The sequence below is a fragment of the Dendrobates tinctorius genome, unplaced genomic scaffold, assembly GCF_039654945.1.
Source record: "Dendrobates tinctorius isolate UK_male_01 unplaced genomic scaffold, ASM3965494v1 ptg000254l, whole genome shotgun sequence".
NCBI classification, from domain to species: Eukaryota; Metazoa; Chordata; class Amphibia; order Anura; family Dendrobatidae; genus Dendrobates; species Dendrobates tinctorius.
Window position 1 is genome coordinate 1,128,355 of NW_027361921.1, and position 13,905 is coordinate 1,142,259.

Consider the following 13,905-nt stretch of genomic DNA (forward strand, 5'->3'; position numbering starts at 1 on the left):
ATGTCAGTTTGGGCTGTTAGCCGAAAAAGAGGACTTTCACTTTTGTTTGACATCAAACATGTCTTTCCCAAATCCCTAATAAAGTGCAATTGAGAGAAAAAAACTTTCTGCTTTTGAAATGCTCTAAAAGGAATTAGATGAAATAAGTTTCTTTAGAGAATATAGGATGGCTTCAATCATTACAAATTAAAACCAGTGGAATTACACATTAGATGCTACAAATTTGCATAGCAGTTTTCTGAAAAAGCAGAATAATAAATATTCACATTTGGATCATGTGGTGCTGTGGCTTAGTTGGTTAAAGCGCCTGTCTCGTAAACAGGAGATCCTGAGTTTAACTCTCAGCAGTACCTTGTTTTCATCTTCTCAAGAATAAGCTTCCTGTCTTAAAGCAGGTGTTTTACCTGAGTGCAAACTCAAATTTGCCATTGTTCCAGCCCTACTGATAGTTCAATTGTGAGATTAAGTATCTCATCTAAATGCTGAAAAGGAATTAAGACTGCTTCAAGCTTGACAATTTAACCAATGGATTTTATTTTGAAATGCCTCCACTTTCCGCATCTGACTCTCTAAGCAGTCTTTCCAATATATCACATCTTTTTGTGATTTAGCCAAGTTGGTCAAAGAGCCTGTTTAGTAAACAGAAAATCTTGATTTCGAATGTCAGCAGTGCTTTCCTTTCTTCATGTCAGTTTGGGGCTGTTAGTCGAAAAAGAGGACTTTCACTTTTGTTTGACATCAAACATGTCTTTCCCAAATCCCTAATAAAGTGCAATAGAGAGAAAAAAACTTTCTGCTTTTGAAATGCTCTAAAAGTAATTAGATGAAATAAGTTTCTTTAGAGAATATAGGATGGCTTCAAGCATTACAAATTAAAACCAGTGGAATTTGAGTGAAAAAAAAAATTTGCTTTTGAAATGCTCTAAAAGGAATTAGATGAAATAACTTTCTTTAGAGAATATAGGATGGGCTCAAGCATTACAAATTAAAACCAGTGGAATTACACATTAGACGCTACAAATTTTCATAGCAGTTTTCTGAAAAAGCAGAATAATAAATATTCACATTTGGATCATGTGGTGCTGTGGATTAGTTGGTTAAAGCGCCTGTCTCATAAACAGGACATCTTGAGTTCAACTCTCAGCAGTACCTTGTTTTCATCTTATCAAGAATAAGCTTCCTATCTTAAATCAGGTGTTTTACCTGTGTGCAAACTCAAATTTGCCATTGTTCCAGCCCTACTGATAGTGCAATTGTGAGATTAAGTATGTCATCTAAATGCTGAAAAGGAAGTAAGATTGCTTCAAACTTGACAACTTAACCAATGGATTTTATTTTGAAATGCCTCCACTTTCCGCATCTGACTCTCTAAGCAGTCTTTCCAATATATCACATCTTTTTGTGATGTAGCCAAGTTGGTCAAAGAGCCTGTTTAGTAAACAGAAAATCTTGATTTCGAATGTCAGCAGTGCTTTCCTTTCTTCATGTCAGTTTGGGCTGTTAGCCGAAAAAGAGGACTTTCACTTTTGTTTGACATCAAACATGTCTTTCCCAAAGCCCTAATAAAGTGCAATTGAGAGAAAAAAACTTTCTGCTTTTGAAATGCTCTAAAAGGAATTAGATGAAATAAGTTTCTTTAGAGAATATAGGATGGCTTCAATCATTACAAATTAAAACCAGTGGAATTACACATTAGATGCTACAAATTTGCATAGCAGTTTTCTGAAAAAGCAGAATAATAAATATTCACATTTGGATCATGTGGTGCTGTGGCTTAGTTGGTTAAAGCGCCTGTCTCGTAAACAGGAGATCCTGAGTTCAACTCTCAGCAGTACCTTTTTTTCATCTTCTCAAGAATAAGCTTCCTGTCTTAAAGCAGGTGTTTTACCTGAGTGCAAACTCAAATTTGCCATTGTTCCAGCCCTACTGATAGTTCAATTGTGAGATTAAGTATCTCATCTAAATGCTGAAAAGGAAGTAAGACTGCTTCAAGCTTGACAATTTAACCAATGGATTTTATTTTGAAATGCCTCCACTTTCCGCATCTGACTCTCTAAGCAGTCTTTCCAATATATCACATCTTTTTGTGATTTAGCCAAGTTGGTCAAAGAGCCTGTTTAGTAAACAGAAAATCTTGATTTCGAATGTCAGCAGTGCTTTCCTTTCTTCATGTCAGTTTGGGGCTGTTAGTCGAAAAAGAGGACTTTCACTTTTGTTTGACATCAAACATGTCTTTCCCAAATCCCTAATAAAGTGCAATTGAGAGAAAAAAACTTTCTGCTTTTGAAATGCTCTAAAAGGAATTAGATGAAATAAGTTTCTTTAGAGAATATAGGATGGCTTCAAGCATTACAAATTAAAACCAGTGGAATTTGAGTGAAAAAAAAAATTTGCTTTTGAAATGCTCTAAAAGGAATTAGATGAAATAACTTTCTTTAGAGAATATAGGATGGGCTCAAGCATTACAAATTAAAACCAGTGGAATTACACATTAGACGCTACAAATTTTCATAGCAGTTTTCTGAAAAAGCAGAATAATAAATATTCACATTTGGATCATGTGGTGCTGTGGATTAGTTGGTTAAAGCGCCTGTCTCATAAACAGGAGATCTTGAGTTCAACTCTCAGCAGTACCTTGTTTTCATCTTATCAAGAATAAGCTTCCAATCTTAAATCAGGTGTTTTACCTGTGTGCAAACTCAAATTTGCCATTGTTCCAGCCCTACTGATAGTGCAATTGTGAGATTAAGTATCTCATCTAAATGCTGAAAAGGAAGTAAGATTGCTTCAAACTTGACAACTTAACCAATGGATTTTATTTTGAAATGCCTCCACTTTCCGCATCTGACTCTCTAAGCAGTCTTTCCAATATATCACATCTTTTTGTGATGTAGCCAAGTTGGTCAAAGAGCCTGTTTAGTAAACAGAAAATCTTGATTTCGAATGTCAGCAGTGCTTTCCTTTCTTCATGTCAGTTTGGGCTGTTAGCCGAAAAAGAGGACTTTCACTTTTGTTTGACATCAAACATGTCTTTCCCAAAGCCCTAATAAAGTGCAATTGAGAGAAAAAAACTTTCTGCTTTTGAAATGCTCTAAAAGGAATTAGATGAAATAAGTTTCTTTAGAGAATATAGGATGGCTTCAATCATTACAAATTAAAACCAGTGGAATTACACATTAGATGCTACAAATTTTCATAGCAGTTTTCTGAAAAAGCAGAATAATAAATATTCACATTTGGATCATGTGGTGCTGTGGCTTAGTTGGTTAAAGCGCCTGTCTCGTAAATAGGAGATCCTGAGTTCAACTCTCAGCAGTACCTTGTTTCATCTTCTCAAGAATAAGCTTCCTGTCTTAAAGCAGGTGTTTTACCTGAGTGCAAACTCAAATTTGCCATTGTTCCAGCCCTACTGATAGTTCAATTGTGAGATTAAGTATCTCATCTAAATGCTGAAAAGGAAGTAAGACTGCTTCAAGCTTGACAATTTAACCAATGGATTATATTTTGAAATGCCTCCACTTTCCGCATCTGACTCTCTAAGCAGTCTTTCCAATATATCACATCTTTTTGTGATTTAGCCAAGTTGGTCAAAGAGCCTGTTTAGTAAACAGAAAATCTTGATTTCGAATGTCAGCAGTGCTTTCCTTTCTTCATGTCAGTTTGGGGCTGTTAGTCGAAAAAGAGGACTTTCACTTTTGTTTGACATCAAACATGTCTTTCCCAAATCCCTAATAAAGTGCAATTGAGAGAAAAAAACTTTCTGCTTTTGAAATGCTCTAAAAGGAATTAGATGAAATAAGTTTCTTTAGAGAATATAGGATGGCTTCAAGCATTACAAATTAAAACCAGTGGAATTTGAGTGAAAAAAAAAATTTGCTTTTGAAATGCTCTAAAAGGAATTAGATGAAATAACTTTCTTTAGAGAATATAGGATGGGCTCAAGCATTACAAATTAAAACCAGTGGAATTACACATTAGACGCTACAAATTTTCATACCAGTTTTCTGAAAAAGCAGAATAATAAATATTCACATTTGGATCATGTGGTGCTGTGGATTAGTTGGTTAAAGCGCCTGTCTCATAAACAGGAGATCTTGAGTTCAACTCTCAGCAGTACCTTGTTTTCATCTTATCAAGAATAAGCTTCCAATCTTAAATCAGGTGTTTTACCTGTGTGCAAACTCAAATTTGCCATTGTTCCAGCCCTACTGATAGTGCAATTGTGAGATTAAGTATCTCATCTAAATGCTGAAAAGGAAGTAAGATTGCTTCAAACTTGACAACTTAACCAATGGATTTTATTTTGAAATGCCTCCACTTTCCGCATCTGACTCTCTAAGCAGTCTTTCCAATATATCACATCTTTTTGTGATTTAGCCAAGTTGGTCAAAGAGCCTGTTTAGTAAACAGAAAATCTTGATTTCGAATGTCAGCAGTGCTTTCCTTTCTTCATGTCAGTTTGGGGCTGTTAGTCGAAAAAGAGGACTTTCACTTTTGTTTGACATCAAACATGTCTTTCCCAAATCCCTAATAAAGTGCAATTGAGAGAAAAAAACTTTCTGCTTTTGAAATGCTCTAAAAGGAATTAGATGAAATAAGTTTCTTTAGAGAATATAGGATGGCTTCAAGCATTACAAATTAAAACCAGTGGAATTTGAGTGAAAAAAAAATTTGCTTTTGAAATGCTCTAAAAGGAATTAGATGAAATAACTTTCTTTAGAGAATATAGGATGGGCTCAAGCATTACAAATTAAAACCAGTGGAATTACACATTAGACGCTACAAATTTTCATACCAGTTTTCTGAAAAAGCAGAATAATAAATATTCACATTTGGATCATGTGGTGCTGTGGATTAGTTGGTTAAAGCACCTGTCTCATAAACAGGAGATCTTGAGTTCAACTCTCAGCAGTACCTTGTTTTCATCTTATCAAGAATAAGCTTCCAATCTTAAATCAGGTGTTTTACCTGTGTGCAAACTCAAATTTGCCATTGTTCCAGCCCTACTGATAGTGCAATTGTGAGATTAAGTATCTCATCTAAATGCTGAAAAGGAAGTAAGATTGCTTCAAACTTGACAACTTAACCAATGGATTTTATTTTGAAATGCCTCCACTTTCCGCATCTGACTCTCTAAGCAGTCTTTCCAATATATCACATCTTTTTGTGATGTAGCCAAGTTGGTTAAAGAGCCTGTTTAGTAAACAGAAAATCTTGATTTCGAATGTCAGCAGTGCTTTCCTTTCTTCATGTCAGTTTGGGCTGTTAGCCGAAAAAGAGGACTTTCACTTTTGTTTGACATCAAACATGTCTTTCCCAAAGCCCTAATAAAGTGCAATTGAGAGAAAAAAACTTTCTGCTTTTGAAATGCTCTAAAAGGAATTAGATGAAATAAGTTTCTTTAGAGAATATAGGATGGCTTCAATCATTACAAATTAAAACCAGTGGAATTACACATTAGATGCTACAAATTTTCATAGCAGTTTTCTGAAAAAGCAGAATAATAAATATTCACATTTGGATCATGTGGTGCTGTGGCTTAGTTGGTTAAAGCGCCTGTCTCGTAAACAGGAGATCCTGAGTTCAACTCTCAGCAGTACCTTGTTTTCATCTTCTCAAGAATAAGCTTCCTGTCTTAAAGCAGGTGTTTTACCTGAGTGCAAACTCAAATTTGCCATTGTTCCAGCCCTACTGATAGTGCAATTGTGAGATTAAGTATCTCATCTAAATGCTGAAAAGGAATTAAGACTGCTTCAAGCTTGACAATTTAACCAATGGATTTTATTTTGAAATGCCTCCACATTCCGCATCTGACTCTCTAAGCAGTCTTTCCAATATATCACATCTTTTTGTGATTTAGCCAAGTTGGTCAAAGAGCCTGTTTAGTAAACAGAAAATCTTGATTTCGAATATCAGCAGTGCTTTCCTTTCTTCATGTCAGTTTGGGCTGTTAGCCGAAAAAGAGGACTTTCACTTTTGTTTGACATCAAACATGTCTTTCCCAAATCCCTAATAAAGTGCAATTGAGAGAAAAAAACTTTCTGCTTTTGAAATGCTCTAAAAGGAATTAGATGAAATAAGTTTCTTTAGAGAATATAGGATGGCTTCAATCATTACAAACTAAAACCAGTGGAATTACACATTAGATGCTACAAATTTGCATAGCAGTTTTCTGAAAAAGCAGAATAATAAATATTCACATTTGGATCATGTGGTGCTGTGGCTTAGTTGGTTAAAGCGCCTGTCTCGTAAACAGGAGATCCTGAGTTCAACTCTCAGCAGTACCTTGTTTTCATCTTCTCAAGAATAAGCTTCCTGTCTTAAAGCAGGTGTTTTACCTGAGTGCAAACTCAAATTTGCCATTGTTCCAGCCCTACTGATAGTGCAATTGTGAGATTAAGTATCTCATCTAAATGCTGAAAAGGAATTAAGACTGCTTCAAGCTTGACAATTTAACCAATGGATTTTATTTTGAAATGCCTCCACATTCCGCATCTGACTCTCTAAGCAGTCTTTCCAATATATCACATCTTTTTGTGATTTAGCCAAGTTGGTCAAAGAGCCTGTTTAGTAAACAGAAAATCTTGATTTCGAATGTCAGCAGTGCTTTCCTTTCTTCATGTCAGTTTGGGGCTGTTAGTCGAAAAAGAGGACTTTCACTTTTGTTTGACATCAAACATGTCTTTCCCAAATCCCTAATAAAGTGCAATTGAGAGAAAAAAACTTTCTGCTTTTGAAATGCTCTAAAAGGAATTAGATGAAATAAGTTTCTTTAGAGAATATAGGATGGCTTCAAGCATTACAAATTAAAACCAGTGGAATTTGAGTGAAAAAAAAAATTTGCTTTTGAAATGCTCTAAAAGGAATTAGATGAAATAACTTTCTTTAGAGAATATAGGATGGGCTCAAGCATTACAAATTAAAACCAGTGGAATTACACATTAGACGCTACAAATTTTCATAGCAGTTTTCTGAAAAAGCAGAATAATAAATATTCACATTTGGATCATGTGGTGCTGTGGATTAGTTGGTTAAAGCGCCTGTCTCATAAACAGGAGATCTTGAGTTCAACTCTCAGCAGTACCTTGTTTTCATCTTATCAAGAATAAGCTTCCTATCTTAAATCACGTGTTTTACCTGTGTGCAAACTCAAATTTGCCATTGTTCCATCCCTACTGATAGTGCAATTGTGAGATTAAGTATCTCATCTAAATGCTGAAAAGGAAGGAAGTAAGATTGCTTCAAACTTGACAACTTAACCAATGGATTTTATTTTGAAATCCCTCCACTTTCCGCATCTGACTCTCTAAGCAGTCTTTCCAATATATCACATCTTTTTGTGATGTAGCCAAGTTGGTCAAAGAGCCTGTTTAGTAAACAGAAAATCTTGATTTTGAATGTCAGCAGTGCTTTCCTTTCTTCATGTCAGTTTGGGCTGTTAGCCAAAAAAGAGGACTTTCACTTTTGTTTGACATCAAACATGTCTTTCCCAAAGCCCTAATAAAGTGCAATTGAGAGAAAAAAACTTTCTGCTTTTGAAATGCTCTAAAAGGAATTAGATGAAATAAGTTTCTTTAGAGAATATAGGATGGCTTCAATCATTACAAATTAAAACCAGTGGAATTACACATTAGATGCTACAAATTTTCATAGCAGTTTTCTGAAAAAGCAGAATAATAAATATTCACATTTGGATCATGTGGTGCTGTGGCTTAGTTGGTTAAAGCGCCTGTCTTGTAAACAGGAGATCCTGAGTTCAACTCTCAGCAGTACCTTGTTTTCATCTTCTCAAGAATAAGCTTCCTGTCTTAAAGCAAGTGTTTTACCTGAGTGCAAACTCAAATTTGCCATTGTTCCAGCCCTACTGATAGTGCAATTGTGAGATTAAGTATCTCATCTAAATGCTGAAAAGGAATTAAGACTGCTTCAAGCTTGACAATTTAACCAATGGATTTTATTTTGAAATGCCTCCACATTCCGCATCTGACTCTCTAAGCAGTCTTTCCAATATATCACATCTTTTTGTGATTTAGCCAAGTTGGTCAAAGAGCCTGTTTAGTAAACAGAAAATCTTGATTTCGAATGTCAGCAGTGCTTTCCTTTCTTCATGTCAGTTTGGGGCTGTTAGTCGAAAAAGAGGACTTTCACTTTTGTTTGACATCAAACATGTCTTTCCCAAATCCCTAATAAAGTGCAATTGAGAGAAAAAAACTTTCTGCTTTTGAAATGCTCTAAAAGGAATTAGATGAAATAAGTTTATTTAGAGAATATAGGATGGCTTCAAGCATTACAAATTAAAACCAGTGGAATTTGAGTGAAAAAAAAATTTGCTTTTGAAATGCTCTAAAAGGAATTAGATGAAATAACTTTCTTTAGAGAATATAGGATGGGCTCTAGCATTACAAATTAAAACCAGTGGAATTACACATTAGATGCTACAAATTTTCATAGCAGTTTTCTGAAAAAGCAGAATAATAAATATTCACATTTGGATCATGTGGTGCTGTGGCTTAGTTGGTTAAAGCGCCTGTCTCGTTAACAGGAGATCCTTAGTTCAACTCTCAGCAGTACCTTGTTTTCATCTTATCAAGAATAAGCTTCCTATCTTAAATCAGGTGTTTTACCTGTGTGCAAACTCAAATTTGCCATTGTTCCAGCCCTACTGATAGTGCAATTGTGAGATTAAGTATCTCATCTAAATGCTGAAAAGGAAGTAAGACTGCTTCAAACTTGACAACTTAACCAATGGATTTTATTTTGAAATGCCTCCACTTTCCGCATCTGACTCTCTAAGCAGTCTTTCCAATATATCACATCTTTTTGTGATGTAGCCAAGTTGGTCAAAGAGCCTGTTTAGTAAACAGAAAATCTTGATTTCAAATGTCAGCAGTGCTTTCCTTTCTTCATGTCAGTTTGGGCTGTTAGCCGAAAAAGAGGACTTTCACTTTTGTTTGACATCAAACATGTCTTTCCCAAAGCCCTAATAAAGTGCAATTGAGAGAAAAAAACTTTCTGCTTTTGAAATGCTCTAAAAGGAATTAGATGAAATAAGTTTCTTTAGAGAATATAGGATGGCTTCAATCATTACAAATTAAAACCAGTGGAATTACACATTAGATGCTACAAATTTTCATAGCAGTTTTCTAAAAAAGCAGAATAATAAATATTCACATTTGGATCATGTGGTGCTGTGGCTTAGTTGGTTAAAGCGCCTGTCTCGTAAACAGGAGATCCTGAGTTCAACTCTCAGCAGTTCCTTGTTTTCATCTTCTCAAGAATAAGCTTCCTGTCTTAAAGCAGGTGTTTTACCTGAGTGCAAACTCAAATTTGCCATTGTTCCAGCCCTACTGATAGTGCAATTGTGAGATTAAGTATCTCATCTAAATGCTGAAAAGGAATTAAGACTGCTTCAAGCTTGACAATTTAACCAATGGATTTTATTTTGAAATGCCTCCACATTCCGCATCTGACTCTCTAAGCAGTCTTTCCAATATATCACATCTTTTTGTGATTTAGCCAAGTTGGTCAAAGAGCCTGTTTAGTAAACAGAAAATCTTGATTTCGAATGTCAGCAGTGCTTTCCTTTCTTCATGTCAGTTTGGGGCTGTTAGTCGAAAAAGAGGACTTTCACTTTTGTTTGACATCAAACATGTCTTTCCCAAATCCCTAATAAAGTGCAATTGAGAGAAAAAAAACTTTCTGCTTTTGAAATGCTCTAAAAGGAATTAGATGAAATAAGTTTCTTTAGAGAATATAGGATGGCTTCAAGCATTACAAATTAAAACCAGTGGAATTTGAGTGAAAAAAAAAATTTGCTTTTGAAATGCTCTAAAAGGAATTAGATGAAATAACTTTCTTTAGAGAATATAGGATGGGCTCAAGCATTACAAATTAAAACCAGTGGAATTACACATTAGATGCTACAAATTTTCATAGCAGTTTTCTGAAAAAGCAGAATAATAAATATTCACCTATGGAACATGTGGTGCTATGGCTTAGTTGGTTAAAGCGCCTGTCTCGTAAACAGGAGATCCTGAGTTCAATTCTCAGCAGTACCGTGTTTTCATCTTCTCAAGAATAAGCTTCCTATCTTAAATCAGGTGTTTTACCTGTGTGCAAACTCAAATTTGCCATTGTTCCAGCCCTACTCATAGTGCAATTGTGAGATTAAGTATCTCATCTAAATGCTGAAAAGGAAGTAAGACTGCTTCAAGCTTGACAATTTAACCAATGGATTTTATTTTGAAATGCCTCCACTTTCCGCATCTGACTCTCTAAGCAGTCTTTCCAATATATCACATCTTTTTGTGATGTAGCCAAGTTGGTCAAAGAGCCTGTTTAGTAAACAGAAAATCTTGATTTCGAATGTCAGCAGTGCTTTCCTTTCTTCATGTCAGTTTGGGCTGTTAGCCGAAAAAGAGGACTTTCACTTTTGTTTGACATCAAACATGTCTTTCCCAAATCCCTAATAAAGTGCAATTGAGAGAAAAAAACTTTCTGCTTTTGAAATGCTCTAAAAGGAATTAGATGAAATAAGTTTCTTTAGAGAATATAGGATGGCTTCAATCATTACAAATTAAAACCAGTGGAATTACACATTAGATGCTACAAATTTTCATAGCAGTTTTCTGAAAAAGCAGAATAATAAATATTCACATTTGGATCATGTGGTGCTGTGGCTTAGTTGGTTAAAGCGCCTGTCTCGTAAACAGGAGATCCTGAGTTCAACTCTCAGCAGTACCTTGTTTTCATCTTCTCAAGAATAAGCTTCCTGTCTTAAAGCAGGTGTTTTACCTGAGTGCAAACTCAAATTTGCCATTGTTCCAGCCCTACTCATAGTGCAATTGTGAGATTAAGTATCTCATCTAAATGCTGAAAAGGAATTAAGACTGCTTCAAGCTTGACAATTTAACCAATGGATTTTATTTTGAAATGCCTCCACATTCCGCATCTGACTCTCTAAGCAGTCTTTCCAATATATCACATCTTTTTGTGATTTAGCCAAGTTGGTCAAAGAGCCTGTTTAGTAAACAGAAAATCTTGATTTCGAATGTCAGCAGTGCTTTCCTTTCTTCATGTCAGTTTGGGGCTGTTAGTCGAAAAAGAGGACTTTCACTTTTGTTTGACATCAAACATGTCTTTCCCAAATCCCTAATAAAGTGCAATTGAGAGAAAAAAACTTTCTGCTTTTGAAATGCTCTAAAAGGAATTAGATGAAATAAGTTTCTTTAGAGAATATAGGATGGCTTCAAGCATTACAAATTAAAACCAGTGGAATTTGAGTGAAAAAAAAAATTTGCTTTTGAAATGCTCTAAAAGGAATTAGATGAAATAACTTTCTTTAGAGAATATAGGATGGGCTCAAGCATTACAAATTAAAACCAGTGGAATTACACATTAGATGCTACAAATTTTCATAGCAGTTTTCTGAAAAAGCAGAATAATAAATATTCACATTTGGATCATGTGGTGCTGTGGCTTAGTTGGTTAAAGCGCCTGTCTCGTAAACAGGAGATCCTGAGTTAAACTCTCAGCAGTACCTTGTTTTCATCTTCTCAGGAATAAGCTTCCTATCTTAAAGCAGGTATTTTGCCTGAGTGCAAACTCAAATTTGCCATTGTTCCAGCCCTACTGATAGTGCAATTGTGAGATTAAGTATCTTATCTAAATGCTGAAAAGGAATTAAGACTGCTTCAAGCTTGACAATTTAAACAATGGATTTTATTTTGAAATGCCTCCACTTTCCGCATGTGACTCTCTAAGCAGTCTTTCCAATATATCGCATCTTTTTGTGATTTAGCCAAGTTGGTCAAAGAGCCTGTTTAGTAAACAGAAAATCTTGATTTCGAATGTCAGCAGTGCTTTCCTTTCTTCATGTCAGTTTGGGGCTGTTAGCCGAAAAAGAGGACTTTCACTTTTGTTTGACATCAAACATGTATTTCCCAAAGCCCTAATAAAGTGCAATTGAGAGAAAAAAACTTTCTGCTTTTAAAATGCTCTAAAAGGAATTAGATGAAATAAGTTTCTTTAGAGAATATAGGATGGCTTCAAGCATTACAAATTAAAACCAGTGGAATTTGAGTGAAAAAAAAATTGCTTTTGAAATGCTATAAAAGGAATTAGATGAAATAACTTTCTTTAGAGAATATAGGATGGGCTCAAGCATTACAAATTAAGACCCGTGGAATAACACATTAGATGCTACAAATTTTCATACCAGTTTTCTGAAAAAGCAGAATAATAAATATTCACAAATGGATCATGTGGTGCTGTGGCTTAGTTGGTTAAAGCGCCTGTTTTGTAAACAGGAGATCCTGAGTTCTACTCTCAGCAGTACCTTGTTTTCATCTTCTCAAGAATAAGCTTCCTATCTTAAAGCAGGTGTTTTACCTGTGTGCAAACTCAAATTTGCCATTGTTCCAGCCCTACTCATAGTGCAATTGTGAGACTAAGTATCTCATCTAAATGATGAAAAGGAAGTAAGACTGCTTCAAGCTTGACAATTTAACCAATGGATTTTATTTTGAAATGCCTCCATTTTCCGCATCTGACTCTCTAAGCAGTCTTTCCAATATATCGCATCTTTTTGTGATTTAGCCAAGTTGGTCAAAGAGCCTGTTTAGTAAACAGAAAATCTGAATGTTGAAAATCGAATGTCAGCAGTGCTTTCCTTTCTTCATGTCAGTTTGGGGCTGTTAGCCGAAAAAGAGGACTTTCACTTTTGTTTGACATCAAACATGTCTTTCCCAGAGCCCTAATAAAGTGCAATTGAGAGAAAAAAACTTTCTGCTTTTGAAATGCTCTAAAAGGAATTAGATGAAATAAGTTTCTTTAGAGAATATAGGATGGCTTCAATCATTACAAATTAAAACCAGTGGAATTTAAGTAAAAAAAAATTTGCTTTTGAAATGCTCTAAAAGGAATTAGATGAAATAACTTTCTTTAGAGAATATAGGATGGGCTCAAGCATTACAAATTAAAACCAGTGGAATTACACATTAGATGCTACAAATTTTCACCAAGTTGGTCAAAGAGCCTGTTTAGTAAACAGAAAATCTTGATTTTGAATGTCAGCAGTGCTTTCCTTTCATCATGTCAGTTTGGGTCTGTTAGCCGAAAAAGAGGACTTTCATTCTTGTTTGACATCAAACATGTCTTTCCCAAAGCCCTAATAAAGTGCAATTGAGAGAAAAAAACTTTCTGCTTTTGAAATGCTCTAAAACGAATTAGATGAAATAAGTTTCTTTAGAGAATATAGGATGGCTTCAAGCATTACAAATTAAAACCAGTGGAATTTGAGTGAAAAAAAAAATTTGCTTTTGAAATGCTCTAAAAGGAATTAGATGAAATAACTTTCTTTAGAGAATATAGGAAGGGCTCAAGCATTGCAAACTAAAACCAGTGGAATTACACGTTAGATGCTACAAATTTTCATAGCAGTTTTCTGAAAAAGCAAAATAATAAATATTCACATATGGATCATGTTGTCCTGTGGCTTAGTTGGTTAAAGCGCCTGTCTCGTAATCAGGCGGTCCTGGGTTCAACTCTCAGCAGTACCTTTTTTCATCTTCTCAAGAATAAGCTTCCTATCTTAAATCAGGTGCTTTACCTGTGTGCAAACTCAAATTTGCAATTGTTCCAGCCCTACTCATAGTGCAATTGTGAGATTAAGTATCTCACAATCTCACAATCTAAATGCTGAAAAGGAAGTAAGACTGCTTCAAGCTTGACAATTTAACCAATGGATTTTATTTTGAAATGCCTCCACTTTCCGCATCTGACTCTCTAAGCAGTCTTTCCAATATATCACATCTTTTTGTGAATAAACCAAGTTGGTCAAAGAGCCTGTTTAGTAAACAGAAAATCTTGATTTCGAATGTCAGCAGTGCTTTCCTTTCATCATGT

At 35.0% G+C, this 13,905-nt stretch overlaps 11 non-coding genes across 11 annotated transcripts; all 11 read left to right on the forward strand.

Moving 5' to 3' along the window:
- Positions 1–279: 279 nt before the first annotated feature.
- Positions 280–353, forward strand: TRNAT-CGU (transfer RNA threonine (anticodon CGU)). Its single transcript has one exon. It is a non-coding gene; the product is annotated as a tRNA-Thr (tRNA).
- A 1,410-nt stretch (positions 354–1,763) lies between these two features.
- Positions 1,764–1,837, forward strand: TRNAT-CGU (transfer RNA threonine (anticodon CGU)). Its single transcript has one exon. It is a non-coding gene; the product is annotated as a tRNA-Thr (tRNA).
- Positions 1,838–3,247: 1,410 nt separating this feature from the next.
- On the forward strand, positions 3,248–3,321 carry TRNAT-CGU (transfer RNA threonine (anticodon CGU)). The gene has a single exon. It is a non-coding gene; the product is annotated as a tRNA-Thr (tRNA).
- Positions 3,322–5,528: 2,207 nt separating this feature from the next.
- On the forward strand, positions 5,529–5,602 carry TRNAT-CGU (transfer RNA threonine (anticodon CGU)). Its single transcript has one exon. It is a non-coding gene; the product is annotated as a tRNA-Thr (tRNA).
- Positions 5,603–6,213: 611 nt separating this feature from the next.
- On the forward strand, positions 6,214–6,287 carry TRNAT-CGU (transfer RNA threonine (anticodon CGU)). Its single transcript has one exon. It is a non-coding gene; the product is annotated as a tRNA-Thr (tRNA).
- Positions 6,288–7,701: 1,414 nt separating this feature from the next.
- Positions 7,702–7,775, forward strand: TRNAT-UGU (transfer RNA threonine (anticodon UGU)). The gene has a single exon. It is a non-coding gene; the product is annotated as a tRNA-Thr (tRNA).
- Positions 7,776–8,499: 724 nt separating this feature from the next.
- On the forward strand, positions 8,500–8,573 carry TRNAT-CGU (transfer RNA threonine (anticodon CGU)). Its single transcript has one exon. It is a non-coding gene; the product is annotated as a tRNA-Thr (tRNA).
- A 611-nt stretch (positions 8,574–9,184) lies between these two features.
- Positions 9,185–9,258, forward strand: TRNAT-CGU (transfer RNA threonine (anticodon CGU)). Its single transcript has one exon. It is a non-coding gene; the product is annotated as a tRNA-Thr (tRNA).
- Positions 9,259–9,984: 726 nt separating this feature from the next.
- Positions 9,985–10,058, forward strand: TRNAT-CGU (transfer RNA threonine (anticodon CGU)). The gene has a single exon. It is a non-coding gene; the product is annotated as a tRNA-Thr (tRNA).
- Positions 10,059–10,669: 611 nt separating this feature from the next.
- TRNAT-CGU (transfer RNA threonine (anticodon CGU)) lies at positions 10,670–10,743 on the forward strand. The gene has a single exon. It is a non-coding gene; the product is annotated as a tRNA-Thr (tRNA).
- Positions 10,744–11,468: 725 nt separating this feature from the next.
- Positions 11,469–11,542, forward strand: TRNAT-CGU (transfer RNA threonine (anticodon CGU)). The gene has a single exon. It is a non-coding gene; the product is annotated as a tRNA-Thr (tRNA).
- Positions 11,543–13,905: the final 2,363 nt, after the last annotated feature.